The sequence below is a fragment of the Manis javanica genome, chromosome 12 (genome assembly GCF_040802235.1).
Source record: "Manis javanica isolate MJ-LG chromosome 12, MJ_LKY, whole genome shotgun sequence".
NCBI classification, from domain to species: Eukaryota; Metazoa; Chordata; class Mammalia; order Pholidota; family Manidae; genus Manis; species Manis javanica.
The window spans coordinates 95,665,427-95,680,777 of record NC_133167.1 but is presented as its reverse complement, the minus strand read 5'-3'; positions in this window follow the sequence as shown (position 1 = coordinate 95,680,777).

The window sequence follows — 15,351 nt, the reverse complement described above, 5'->3', positions numbered from 1 at the left end:
CCTCCCAGATCATGAACCACCACTGCCACACTCAACTTTCCTCCCTCACCAGGATACTCACTAGTGCACATTATCTTCTACAGCAAATGATCAACTTTTCGAAGGCAGATGCTGGGTATTACTCATTAGAATATCTCCCAGATCATTTAATATAGTGCATGGGACATAGTGGAGACTAAATAGATCTCTGTTATGATTAAATGAAGAGGAAATTTGGATTAAAAAAAATTTCCACACAGTTTCTTTAATTACAGAGCTAGGGTAATTTTTCCTACTTGAATAGAATGTAAGATCCTCTGCATTTATAAAACTTGAGGGCAGATAGTATGATTTCATACTTCATTCTGAGAATTATTTAACAAAAATATCTGATTCTACTGTCTTACTAGAATACTGAAGCCTGAATCATAATTTTAATCATTGGCAATGGAATATAGTTTTACTCTGGACCCCAGAATCTTCTAATCTTAAAATTACTTTTTTTTCTGTGAATATAATGAGACCTTAAAGAAGGAAGAGAAGAAAATATGAATGAGTATAACTGATGGCTTAAAATTCTAATTACAGGGAAACGTGCACCATATAGATTATTTTGTTAAGAGACAAATGATAGATTTGACAAAATACCTCAGTCAAGATTTCACTTAGGGAAAATTGTAAAAGGGGCTTAGTGTAAGTGATGTATTTTAAATGAAATATTAATAAAAATATCTATGAACTTGTAGCAAGTCTAAGATGTATTTTAAAAAGTCCCTCTTGACAAGTGAAATTTCATATTTATTTCTAATATCAGTTTAGACACATGTTAAAGAGTAATGCTGAAAGGGCTTTATAGTAACTATTAAGACACAACTCTGTACTAGGCACTTTCTTAGTACACTGCCTTCCCTGTGTTAATGGATTATTAATGCTCCCAAATGCTTTATACACTTTATCTCTAATATATCACTGATTTTGCGAGGAAAATACTGTTAGTTAAAACTGAAAAATTAGTGGCAGAATAGATACAGGTATAGATGTGGCTACATCCGAAGACTTATGTCATCACACAGAAAATATATTCTAATCACACTGTAATATTTGATTAAATGTTGTGAATAAGTGTAACAGTTTATCTCTTCTTTTGCTATTTTTGTGCTTAGAGATAGATGTAGTAAAATTAGGGTTAACAGGAGATGTCCTGTTGTCCACCAATGAGGAAGCTTTCCTATGTAAACAATTCTCTAGCTATAGTCTACACACCACTTTGCTTTGAATATTTTAAATAAAATGCGTCACTGCAGAACTGGTACTCTCATGCACACACATACCATGTACATGTACATGTGCAAATTATATATTTTGCATTGTTAGAATTCCAAGAAGAGGGACAAATAAACTGGGAATAGGTATTCCTTAAAGACACAGGAACACAAAATGTAGTCAAAAATAAAAAAACCTCAGGTGTAAAACAAAAGCAGAACTGTTATTACAAAAGTGGTCTGAAAATTAGAACATCCAAAAAGCTACCAAGAATAATATCAAGTAGATCATAGACAAATCTACATGCACTGCTGGGATGCTTAAGTATACCCTCTATCTGAAGGCATTATTTCCCTAAACACAGACTTAACGGAATATGTTAATAATGTCATATGATCAACGCGGTTTATTTCACAGCAGTCAAGTAAAAGAAGACTACCAATAGTTTCAGAATTAAAATGAAATATTTTGGTTTTATTTTAGAACACTATTTTTGTAAATGTATCCCTGAGAAATAATAGTTCCATAGGCTGTTAGAAGCCCTAGGTAAAAATCGGGTTCTGAGGATAAATACGTTTGAGAAAACATGGGTTAAAAATGTTAAAGTGGTCTGTTGTGGGACGTCTTAGAGAACTTTTTAAAATGGCGATGAGTACCACTGAAACAGCTGTGAGTTTACCATATTCCCTCCAGTTGTGTCTACTGGCCTGGCTTCAAGGCATCCGTAACTCACAGGGGACTTCTGGGTGGACAGAGGGGTTCCAAACATCCTCTAATTTGGAACTGAGGAGTAGGAAAGGGGTTCTCTGGCAGGGATGGTAGTGGGCAGTCATCTAAAATTCTGAAGAGGAGCTGTGGTCTAAGAAGGTGGCGGGGTGAAACTGTTCTTTTTTCCCCTTTCTCTGTCCTTGCCCCTTTGCTCCAGACATGAGTACCTCTGAGGGTGTACAAAGCAGAGCAAGGCAAATAAAGCTCCAGCTTTGTGGCCAAAGGACCAGAAAGGGGTGTCTCTGGGAAATAAAGTACCAAGGAGACCACAGAGCTTGAAAAGGTGACCTAATAAAGTTGTTAATGAACTCCTGTGCTCAGCCCAGAGTTCTGTGTGCATGGATCTAATCATAAACCATATACCAAAGACTCTGAGAACTGTAGTAAGCAATAGACTTTTCAGCCTCTGAACTGAATATCACCTTCCAATCTGGCCCACATCTAACCACAACTTCTCAAGTTTCAGAAGACGAAACAATCCCAAAAGATGCTACCCTCCCAAGATCCACAGCCACTCCCAAAGACAGCCGACTGGAAGGATAATTCCCCTGAGACTGTAGAACAGTTGGTAGGACCCCGGCCACAAATGGAGCATTGACACACGTGTCTGCTTGACCTTTTTTGGGGGCTCCCAGAAAGTTGGGCTGCCTGCATCTGTAAGAACTGATTGATACCCCATGTGCCCCAGGCAGAGAAAAATCAAGCCAAAACTTAGGTCACAAAACAGCAAAGCTGTTGCCTGGAGACAAAGGGCACCCCAAAGTTCTCAAAAGCGTGCATGTGGCAAGGAAGGGACAACATGAGATTTGACCCTCTTTTCTCCATCAGACACTGCAGAGATTTGGGGGAGCTGACTCGGGTACAAATTCTCCCCCTTCACCAGCTTCTGCCAGTTTTCCCAGAACCCATCTGCAGGCTCCAGAGTGAACGGGGCTTAAAGTAGAGAGTGTAGCTCTAATATCGACCAGCATCTGGTAAGATTTTCCATTAATATTAATTCTAGTTTCCCTTGGCTGTTTAAGGGAATAATTAGCATCAGGTTGCTGGCAAATCTCCCAGAGCAGGTCCCCTCAACCCTGGGAGAAGCCACAGGGGAGCCTCCTTCAAAGGCAGCTATGGGGGTGTTCCAGCTGGTACACAGGGATTTGACAAAACCTTCAAAGACAGTATTTTTCCAGAGACACCGATTCCTGGGCCAGGGTTGGCACCACGGGTCCAGGGAGGGTGCGTGGGGGAGGCCCAAGGGTTTCAGGTTTCTGGCTTTAGAGTTATTACAGGTGCACAGCTACTGACTCGGTGGGCTTCTGTTTATGGTCTTGTGGTCCCTCAGTCTTCTGGGTGGAAAGACAGCTCACAGAGGATTAGCCATCTGAGTGGTCAGGTTAAGCGGGATAGAGGCAGTCGTAGGAGTCAGCAGTTTCACAGTCGTTTATTTTAGGTGTCTTCTGCATCTATAATTTTTCACAGTGAATTAGCCTTTCACAGTGAATCTTTCAATGAGACTATTTTGGAATTTGGAAGCCTTCTGGAGGCTCCTGCATGCCAATTAAAATAGTCATCCCCTTCTGTTGGTTTGACTTGGGAAACTGCTTTCATGAGCACATTCTAAGTGAACGCTATTGTCTAACTGGGACATTCCCCATCACAGCCATTGTAATTTTAGGTTGTCTTAGTAAGAGTTCGCTATTTTTGTAGGTATCCAGAGCTTCCAGGACCACACTTCTTAGACAGAAAATAAGCAGGTTTGCTAGAAGGAGGTGCATTCAATTCTTTGAACTTCTGGGATCCCATTCTTTTAGCTAAGCTTTCGGTCTCTTGGAGGCAAATTAATCTAAGAGGAACGGGCTGCTAGGCTGGAGACGTTGTGGTGCTGTTTCGTGTTTTGTGAGGCACAGTATACCTCAGTGCATGGAAGCTTTCATGAGGCTGAAGGCGACCTAGCATCAAGCTAACTCATTCTGCAGCCTGGCACAGGAGTCTCAGAGGTAAGTGGGAAGTACTCGTAGCAGCTTTAAGTGCTCAACTTGTGCCAGCCAGGTTTGTGGCTTTGGCTTCTCAGATTCCCACTACCAGGAGATCTATTATTGCTTTCATGAGATTTCCTCCTAGTAGCAGATGTCCTGATGGCTTTTAATAGCCTGACTCGTGCCTACTGATATTTTTATTTTCATGGTTTAAACGGTCTGAATTTCTTGTCTTAATTGATTTTTCCCAAGGATCCCAGTGGTTTTGCTGTGGACTTACCTTGAGGCTTTGTGAGTCTCTGTATAGCTGCCAGCTGGGCTTGTGAACTCCTAATATAACCATATTAGAACCCTTCCAGGAACTATACATATATTATATATATTTGACTATATATGTATATTTAACATATATGTATTAAATATTGAATATGTGTATTTAAAAACATAAAGTGTGGCTCGGAGAGCTGCACACAGGGGAGCAGAGCTCAAATCCGAGAGTGACTTACCCGTGGCTGTCAGGAATGATCGGAGGGACAGTGAACTCCAAGGTCAGCGAGCGCCTTGCCTGTGTGTCTCATCCACAGGCCATTAGTGGTCAGCTTCTATTCCCATACTCTGTCACCAATAACTGTTAAACAATGATTAATGGAAATAATTTAGGTGAGTCGAACAACCTTTATTTAATACTTCATGAAGTGGACAGTCTCCTGTTAAGAACTGCAAAATGGGGCAGAAGGCAGGAAGCTTTTATACGGAAAAGAGGAAAGAACAAGGAAGAAAAGAGCCAGGAAATAGCTGATTGCCTGGGGCCAAGTAGTTGCCCTTGCTGGTGTGAGAAGACCCAGAGCTGGCTTGGCATTCAGGGGCTGGCTGACTGGATAAACTGCCTTTCTGGTCAAGCAGAGCATTTACGAGGACAGGAAAGCTAAGTTTCGGTTTGCTGGTGTGGCACCAGAAAGAGCAGCTCAGTCACGGGCCTAGGAAGTTATTCCACCTCAAGTAAGTTGTCATAATCTCATTTGAAATGTGTGCTGAAGCTGTCAGATAACTCGATCATCCGTTATTCGAGGGGAATAAAGGTTTAAGTGGAATTCGACATTTGTTCAGGCATCAGTTTTACTGCCCATAAATAACGGAATGACAATCTAGAAAAGAAAGGCCATGAATGAGAAATAAATCTCAGGCTGGCTTTCTGCCTGAGGCTAATGAAGGAAAAGAAGGTGGGCCAAAATGAACAATAATTCAAAAGGGGCAACAGTATGTCCTTTAACTGATTTTATTCATAGGCTTCACAACCCTGAGGTATCAGAGCCTGTGTCCAAAATCACACTTTGCCAGGTCCACAGCAAAGGTGTCACCTTGGGCTCTCTGTACATCAGAAACCCAGGTGCAAAATAAATTACACACACACACAAAAAAAGTAATTTCTTGACAGTGACATTGGCCTCGTCTAGGAGCAGCCAACTTCCTGTCTTTCACCAGCATATTGGCTCAAGAATTACGCTTGAAGACTGATTATACTTTCCTTTTATAATATGAGTCATGGTAGGAAAAAAAGGCATTGGGGAAAAACCACACAATTTTTCTTGACACTCTCACTTCTATATGGAAAAAAAATGAAAACAAGCAGCGGCGACTAATTGCATTTACCAACTCAATTAATTTCTTTAGCTTTCCATTTTAAAAAGTATCACTCCTTTGTAATAATCCCCAATAATCTCCTAATACTTGCATGTGTCAGGAAGTATAAAAAGCACAACGTGCATTTGTAAGAGTAGAATTTCAGTTAGGTGCCACGACAGTAATTCTGTGACAGAGAGCTTAAGCATATCTACTAGAAGAGACAATGAAGTATTATAACACTGTTTTCGCTCGTTTCCTTTAGTTTATGGGAAGCATTTATAAATGCCTTATTATAGTTATCACATGCAATACTTTGCTCTTTACATCACTTGAATCCAATAAATGTTCACTGACAGGACCCCACCAACCCCGGGCAAGGGTAGATGGGTAGACGTGTCCATTCCCTGCTCCCAGCCTGCACTGGTCTTCCTAACGCTCAGTCTGGAGTTAGGAGAGAAAGCTCTGGAACAAGACCATCTGGGTCAGATCACAACTTGCTCTTATCTTCGTTGTGTGATCTTGGACAAGTGAGTTTAAATTCTCCACACTCTGTTCAGCTGCTAAGATGAGGGTGATACTAGGATTATTTCATAGAATTGTTCAATTTAAAGCATGTGAAGTACATAAACACTACCGGGCACACAGCAAGTGTTTGGCAAGCATTTATTGCTGTGACATGGACATGGATGAAAATCTATAGCAAGATTTTGCATGATTTGGCCATCATTTACTTAATCTCGGCTTTTCTATAAACCCTACCTTCCAAACTCTATCTCCATACACTCCTTTAGTCCAGCCATGCCTGCTCTCATTAAATTCTTGGATCATGGAACTTGGACTACTTTATTCAGTCTTAAGGCATTCAACTTGCTTCCGCATCTACTTGGAATAGTTTTCCATTTCTTAATTCCTTAAGTCCTACATTTCAGGACTCTTGTAAAGTACAATTTTCCCAGGGATGTTTTCTTTAATCTACAAAATTGAGACAAATCTCCCTGTTAATCATGAACATAACTTCCTATATTTCTTTGTTCAGAGTCCTTATTACAGTCATCATGAAATGATTAATTTTGCAATTCATATTTACTGTTTGTTCTAAAATTTTGTCTTGCTTACCTTTGTATTCCTAGAACTTACAAGTGTCCAATAAATATTTGTGCAATATGTACATACAAAAAATAAGTAATGAAACCAGTTGGTAATCCCAAAGGTTCAAGTTTTATTAATAATAAAGACACATTTCAAAATGTCAAAGAACCAGAGTTTAGAGTGTATTTAAATCATAAATACCAAATGATATAATACATGAAAAAGTACTTTGTACCTAGTTAATATTACACAAATTCCAAGTGTTATTGTAATATTATCTAGTACAATTTAATTTCTCTCAGACAAAAAAAATGTCCATGACTTTTGAAATTTCCTATGTAATCCATGTTCCTCAGAGAAATCATGGAGGCTGGGGACAGACTATCACAAAGTTGTCCATATATAACTGCCGAAAATGAGCAGGTTCTTCAGAGTATTTCTGTAGCACATTTTGTAGGGAAGCACACTGAATAATTATTAAAAACATGCCTCTAGTCTAAGTTAGACTTGAATAAACTGAGCAACCTCCCATTCAAGGCAGAGCTTTGAACAGGTTTTCATTAACATCTGGTATTTCCCAACTCACTTTTCTCATTATTAAAGCCAATAAATGGCTCAGGTAGCGATTATTCTCAGAGGGTCTTTAGAAGAGAATTGACCAGATCTGTTGATTGCTTTGCCTCCCAAATGTTGCCCAAAATAACCTCTGGTAATCAATGCATGACTAGCATTCTAGGTTCTATTAAGAAGAAAGAATTTGGAATCTGTTGTGCTCTAGGCTTCACTCCTAGTGGAAAGTCTGTTAATTAATTTGCTAAGAACCTTTTATATAAGGGACCTATTTAAAATATTCATGCCTCCTTGAAATTCAATTTAAGTAAAAAGTTTGCCCTTGCAGATAAACTTGTTTATTTTCTCGGATTGATCGTGAGTTCTGTATAATTTGAAATATTACCATCTGTTTTTTCCTTTTGATAGTCTTGACTGACTGTAGCATCTTACTCTGATTTCCCATGAACATCTACATATTTACCACTTGCTGAGGTTTTTGCTCTATGCTCAATGTTATGTTATTGCCCTGCATAATGCACTGTCACATCTTACAAGGGGCCTCAAAAATAAGCAGACATACATAAATTCTAACTTAAAAACAAGGGAACAAAGAAATTGGCATTAACTCTATGTAATGCCCTTTGTGCACAGCTGATAAATTCAAGCTCCAGACATTCCCCAAGACTGCTTGAGCTTACAAAGGAACCAGATTATTTTCTTTTTTCCTCATGTAATACCCATTTAGATAAAAATATATGTTGTGACTTTATTTTTTTTCCTGAAGCATCAAGAAAGGGACATCAGGGTAATGCAGTGGATTTTAACTCCAGCACGATGCTCCTCTGGTCCTTCACACGGGCTCATCCTCAAGGACATGCCCCATTTCCAAGCTGTATAAAATGCAACGGACCAATGGGAAATGACACTGCAGGGCCAGGTGGACAGGTCTGCAGGTGGAGCAATGATCCTTCCCCTTTCCATTTCTCACTAATTAAAGAAAAATGGCCTGGGATCTTGGCAGAACAGAAAGTCAATGTGCTTTGGGGCCAGTCAGTGGTAGGCCTGGGTCCTAATTACTCCACCAATTACTTTGAACTTGGCCAAGTCTCTTAACTTCCCTGCGCCTTAGTAGCTGTTCATGTTATACCTTAGTGATGCTCTCATGAGCATCATAGGAAATCATATAAATGAACAGCCAGCCGGAGAGGAAGTCGGCGTTGTCGCTATTAGGAAGAGCATGGCTGGCCTCTGCAAGTCCTCTTTCCTCTCTCCTTAGTGAGGCGAAATGGGTAAGTGGGTGATTGTGTAGCTCCAACATGGAACTAACAAAAATAAAATCTGAATTCAAATAAACCACTAAGCCAGCCAGTGAGAACCCTAATATCTGTTTGCTCAGTTGCATGCACTTGGAGGAGTTAAAAAAAACCATCTAATACATCCATTAGCCACTCTCTGGCCCAAGAAGAAAATGTGTGCAAGCTCCTTGCACCAGTGTAACATCTCCTCTGGGGCTTCCCCCAGTCCTCTACCCTCATGGTGCCCTCTCCATGGCTGGAGGCTTCCCTTGTCTTCTCTGCCTCCTGAGGCCCCTTCTGTAATCTCCCAGGATCCATTCCCTCCACATTAGGCTCTGTTAGTTAAGCTGACAAACTCACTTTTGGCATTACCTTAATGGCTGATGATGGCTTCCCTGGTAAACCTTCTGGGTGACATTTGCATTTGAGCATGTATTTGGGCAGATGAAGTGGGCAGCATTTTGGGAAATGGGTCTTCTTTGGTTTCACTGTGGCCACATTTATCAAAGGATTCTTCAAACTGGATACAATTATGAGAGATGTTTATCTAACTAGGGAAAAATGGTCAAATACACTGTGGAGACACGAGGTTAAATAAAATTAAAGAGACTCATTTATTGTAATATTACAGCAACATGCATTGTGTAGAGCAGATACTGGATAATGCAAAGTCATTCATTCAACTACTATTTTCTGAGCACCTTAGGCACTGTTCAATAGGTGCTGATGATAAAGTGCTGAATAAGACAGATAAGATCGGTCCTCTTATGCGGCTGACAGTCCAGTAGTAAGGCTTGTGGTGGAGAGAAGGGGGCAGAAAATAAATATGTAAACAAATGTATAAACAAGAAACTTTGAGATAATGCTAATTTTTAAGGAGAAAATAGAATACAATGATACGATAGAGATCAACTGGTAGAAAAAGGCTACTTTAGATGCAGTGATCTGGAAGCTTCTCTGAGAAGGAAAGTTCTACAAAGTTCTGATATAGAATTTCAGAAAAGGGGAAAGTAGGAAGAGCAAAACTGGAAATGAACTTGTCATGTTCACTATATACAACATTGATTTTAGACATTTCTTTCCCTGAACTTCACAAAAAAATAGCTTCTACAGAACATTCGTTGAGAAAAAGTGCTCTATAGTTTAGGTAACCTCATACTGCTAAGAGTAAGTCGCTTTCTGCCTCCTGTCATCACTTGTAAGGTAATCTAAGATACTTATTACACTGACCTATAATAAAATTTTCTGAAAGCTAAATAGAATGCTGGTTTCACGTAGCTACTCAATACTTGTTCCATTTCTTTTTACTCTCTTACACTGACAATCATTCAAGAAGAGATGTTTAATATTTACTATACATTTGTACTGTTGACCAGTCTCTACTATTAAGACTTACTGCTAATTTGTTCATGCAGTAATCACTCAATTTTATTAATAAAATCTAATTTCTTACTAGCAATATCAGAGAATGAAAAGTAAGGGTAAAAGTTGTAAAATGCATAACAACCATAATAAAAGATGAATTCTTTTGTCCTCACCAATGGCGTCCTCAGAAATTTACCATTGGGTTCAGATAAAACCCTCGAGTAACTGTACATGCTTTGTTTTCCTGAAAGTAAGTTTTAATCATGAAGACATGTATTAGTAAATACAGAAGGCATTCTAATTGTAATTATAAATCATTTGGCCTATTTATTCCATAGAAAGAAATATAACCCCAGGTTATCTACATTAAATTGAGTCTTTTTTTTAAAATGAAAATTATTAATCTTTCAATTTGTTCAAGTGGGAAATATTGGGTGAACTTTTTTTAATGAGTCATTTTCCATAATGTCAGAGAAAAAACGTTCAAAATGGAGTCAGTTTTAAACGTGAACAGAAAAATTACCTGTCAAAACAAATACTTTCATAAGACTTAGAAAGGACCTACTTAAAGGAATTATAAAGATTTCTGTCTGAAAGATTTTAATCTTAAATGTACAGTATTAACAAGTTCCACACCTTTTATTTCTATCATTACAGGCAAGTTAGAGGTAAAATAAGATTATGCTTAAGTCATTTGTTTTCATCCTGGCTGCCACAGAATTCACCTGGGGATTTTTGACAGGCAGATTAGTCAAATACACGATACATGAGTAAAATGGAAATTGAAAGGCTAGTGTAACAAAGTAAAATTGTAAAATGACTAAGGCTTAAAAAAAAAAAAAGGCATGTTCATCATTCAAAACCAAAACAGAAAGGTAGGAAAGAAAAGATCTACTGTCCCGAACCCACAATTCCACTTGGCAGAGGTGGTCACAAGTAAGAACGTATTTTGAATACTTTAATATATTTAACATGCAAGGACATAAAATATATTTTTTACACAAGTGGGTGGACTAGTAAACATAATCTTCTTTATGTTTTTTAACTTTTCCATGTATTTTGGAAAATGTTTCTATGAGACACAGAGAGTCTAGCTTCTCTTATGAATGATACCTGGTTTTCTATTTAATAGATCTGTCACAGTCTGTTTAATTAATCTACAATGATAGTGGGCATTTAATTATTTCTATTATTTTACCTTTGCAAACGACCCTGAAATGGTATCTGTCAGCCCTGCCACATTGTGTGCACCCTTCTTTTGGTCCCTAACAGCTTCCTGCTCGCTAGAGCCCATGTGATTATGTGAGTCCCATTCGGATAATCGATCACCTCTCTAATTTAGGATCAGCATATTAGCCACCCCATGTCCACGGGCAAAGTGTATTTTGCCACAAAATGTAAAGGATGTGACACCAGGGGGTGGAGATTATACACCCACAATCCTGCACACAACAGAGAGGAAATAAGCATCTAAATGAATGGTGGCCATGGAAGCATGAAGTAGGCGGGGAAAGAGACATTGTAGAAGTGGACAACGAGGGATTGTGATCTGACTGGATTTAAAGAACAAGTAGACAGGAAGCTCAGAAGTGATGCTCAGGGTTCAACACTGGCTGGTGGGAAGACTAGTGAGGGCAGTGATACTGGGTTTGATGCTGGTTAGTTATGGGGAAGCGGATCAGTTTAGAGCTTGAGGTGCTTATAGGTTATCTTGCTACTAATGTCCAGTAGGGAACTAGGGAACTAAAGGATTGTTTCTTGGGAAAGGGTAAGGTTATAGATAAATATTCAGGACTCATCTATTTAAAGGTGGTAAATTATAGAAGAGAGAGAGAGAGAAAAATAAGGGCCTAGGACAGAACCGTAGTGGAATGTATACAATTGTTGGGGTTGAAGGAGATAAAGCTTGCTGTCACCCATCTCTTCTAGATTATCAGATAGCTCCCTAAATGTTTGTCCTGCGTACCTACACTCTTTCCCCAGGCTCCAAACCATGCTCCAAACCTCAGTTGTAGTGATCTTTTTAAAAAAATTACAAATTAGAACATGTCACATTCTGGCTTAAAAGCCAATGGTTTCCATAACCTTTGGGCAAAAAGTGCACTTCTTACCTTGGCCGTGAAGGTCGATGTGATCGATGGGTGGCTACCTCCAAAGTCATCACTGCCACCCTTCCTTTCCTGGTGGCCCAGTCCCACTGCCTCTGGCTGACCCTCCAACACACGGAGTTCATCTGGTCTGGGGCCCTTGTGATCTCTGTTCCGTGTGCCTGGGGCGCTCAGTTCCCAGATCTTTGTATAACTGGCCTCCTCTCACAGTTCAGTCCTCAGCTAAAATATCTCCACATGACAGTGGCCCCAGTGGGAAACAGCTGTCCATCACCTTCTATCATAGCACCCTACTTCCACACTATTACTCACTTCACTTCTAATGACTTTGACCTTAAAGTCTAACTCGTCCTATATTAATATTACGATAGCATGTTTCCCTTGATCAGCATCTGCATAACTGGTCTTTTTCCCATTCCATTATATCTTACCTTTTACATCATTTTTTTTTTTTTTTGTAGATTTTCTTCTTGAAAGCAAAACACAACAAGCTGGATTTATTTTCTCTTCCATCTTGATCATCTCTGGCTATTAAAAGATGAGAAGAATTAAATTACACTTGCGATTATTGATATGTCTGTATCTATTTCTTCCAACATATTCACTGGTCTATAATCTTTTTTTCTTTGTTTTCTTCTCTCTCCTTCCTTGTGTTCTGTTGAGTCTATCTCAAAGTTAAGTCACATTCTGAGATACCAGGGGCTAGGGCTTCAACATATGAATTTTGGGAGGACACAATTAGTAATGCATAGTTATAGGAAATCTCCTTGAAGGCATCCTCTCTTTTGTCTTTTTTTAACTGCCTTAAAGCTACAAACCTAGCTTCAGACCCTCCTCTTCATGGGGCATTGGCTGGCTGACTCACAGGAGCTGACGCTGGGCCCAAAGTAGGGCAAATCCTTGGCTTCGCCTATTCATGTTACTTATCTTCAGCTGTCTTCCAAATTTTTATCTTTATTTATATCATTATTATATGTTGGGTGTAAAGAAGATATGTTGAAGTATGAATAATACCCAAATCGATGCATATTCCTTGTTCAACAGCAGTAAGATTCGTAGATGAATCATGCTTTATTTTAAAGCACATAGAATCAGAGTAACTTTGGGAACATAAAAACAACAAAAGAATAGAACTAACATAAATGGCTAGATGGTAAATGTATTCCAAAACCTAGTTATTAAACTAATACATGAATAAATAAATAATATGGTACTGCCAGAAAGACAAATAGAATGAAATACAAAGTTCAGAAATAGACTCATGTCCATGGATGTATCTAGGAGATATTCTTGGATTGCACTTAAAGTTAGTAGAACAAAATATGGGCTGATCAGTAAGTGAATGTATTTGGTTAACTATTTGGAGAGAAGAAATTCAAGCTCCACTTCATGCCTCTCACCACAATCATAGTTAAACATTTAAAAGAATAAAACTATTTGAAGAAAATATAGTTGAATATTAATTAGAGCTTAGAGACATGCTTAGAGTTTTTTTTTTTTTTAAAGGAATAGAAAAGAGCAGGGGAGCCACAAGGAGAAAAAAGACATGTTAAAATGACAGGCAAAAGTAAACTATAAATTAGGAAACTCTAAATACATGGAGAACACTTACAAAATCCTGAGACCAATGCATCCAAAGGAATGAGAGTCAGGCATTTCATTAAAGAGCATTAAGACAGTGATGAAAATAATGCACAGTAAAACAAAGATAAAAGAAATAGAAGCCAATGTAGACCACGAATGCTCACACATTTGCTGGTAGAAGCTAAATTGGAAGAAACATTCTGAAGGGTTATTTTACAACATAAAACAAAATATTTACAATTCTTCAAATCTGTATATTCTGGAAGTGTACACTAAGACAAAATTCAAATGTGTGCACAGAAATTATATATTGTACAAGATTATTCATCATAGGAATAAAATAGTAGCCAAATTATAGTCAAAATGTGAGATATATTATTTTATGATAATTAATGGCACATCCATAGATAGAATTGTTAAATTAAAAAACGTGTTGCGGATGAATATTTACTGATTTGAAGATATGTCCCATGAAAAAAATTATGTCTGAAATACTATAAACATGTGTGTATACATATGTATATATCTGAAAATACATACACCAACATTTCATTTTGTTATTGGTTATTGTTGGGTAATAGGATTATGTCTGATTGTTATTCCTTGATTTTATTTTTGTACTTTAAAAACCTTTCTGCACAGACTATATATATGTATTTCTTTTGTAATGAGAGAAAAACAACAATTTTACAAAACACTGTCAGGAAATTTTTCCCTATTTTTTAAACCAAGCCTTTCATGTTACCTGTCAAGACTTTTTTTTCTTTTTCTATCCTCAGTTGAGACATAGAACAGCTAATTGCTATTTTTTTTGTGCTATCACCTGTACATTACAATCCTCAGGTAATTTAGGGCTGTTTAAAACTTGCCTTCTACCTTGGTGTCATTTGAATAAATTAATCAGTGTTTCCAGAATTTTATTTATGTCTTTCCAATCACTATGGAATTTCATGAAACTTGTAGGTAACCAAGTCTTTATTATAGAATCAGACAAAATATAACACATAAAAGACTGTCAACACGGCCAATTGGAAATCTGCTCCAGAGAAATGCAGGAAGTTAGCAGTTAGTGGTAACAATCTATATGTCTCATAGCACTTCCGGGGGCAGGTCATCCTGTATGGATGTCTCCTGGCAGCAAACAGGACTCTAGTGCACAGAAAAAGTTCATGCAGCTTCCACCTAATTTATTTCCAGGGACTGTTTTATGCACTTAGAGAATTTGGCTCACTGTAATACAAGACCCTTTGTTAACAGTATCAAGCATAAAAAAATCTTTTTTCCTTTCTTTAGTTTACTTCCATAATTGTTTACTTTTCCATTGCTCACACATCAAGTTAGTGTAGTGCAAAAATTATCGTTTTTGGAGCTTTTAAGAATTGTCAATTTGGGAACAGTATAGACCACTCTGTGAACATAGCTTGGTTAAATTGGCACTTCTGCTAGCCCAGAAATTTAAATGATGTTATAGATATAGAGATAAGCAGGCTAGTTTGTATCAAAAAAATGTACATTAATCTTGACCTATACATCTGGTACATTTATAAAATTAGGACCCATTTATCTTTGGATTATGGAACTATAATAGACCAATAAATTAAAACATATTACAGTAAACTAACAAATTTTCAAGAAACAATGGACTTTAAATTCGTAGTTTTTCATTTTATGCTTTGTTTCCTGCTGTATTTTCATCAGAAAGTATGAGAATATATATGCTGTACTGTGACATGTTGCAATAACATGAAGGATCACTAGATT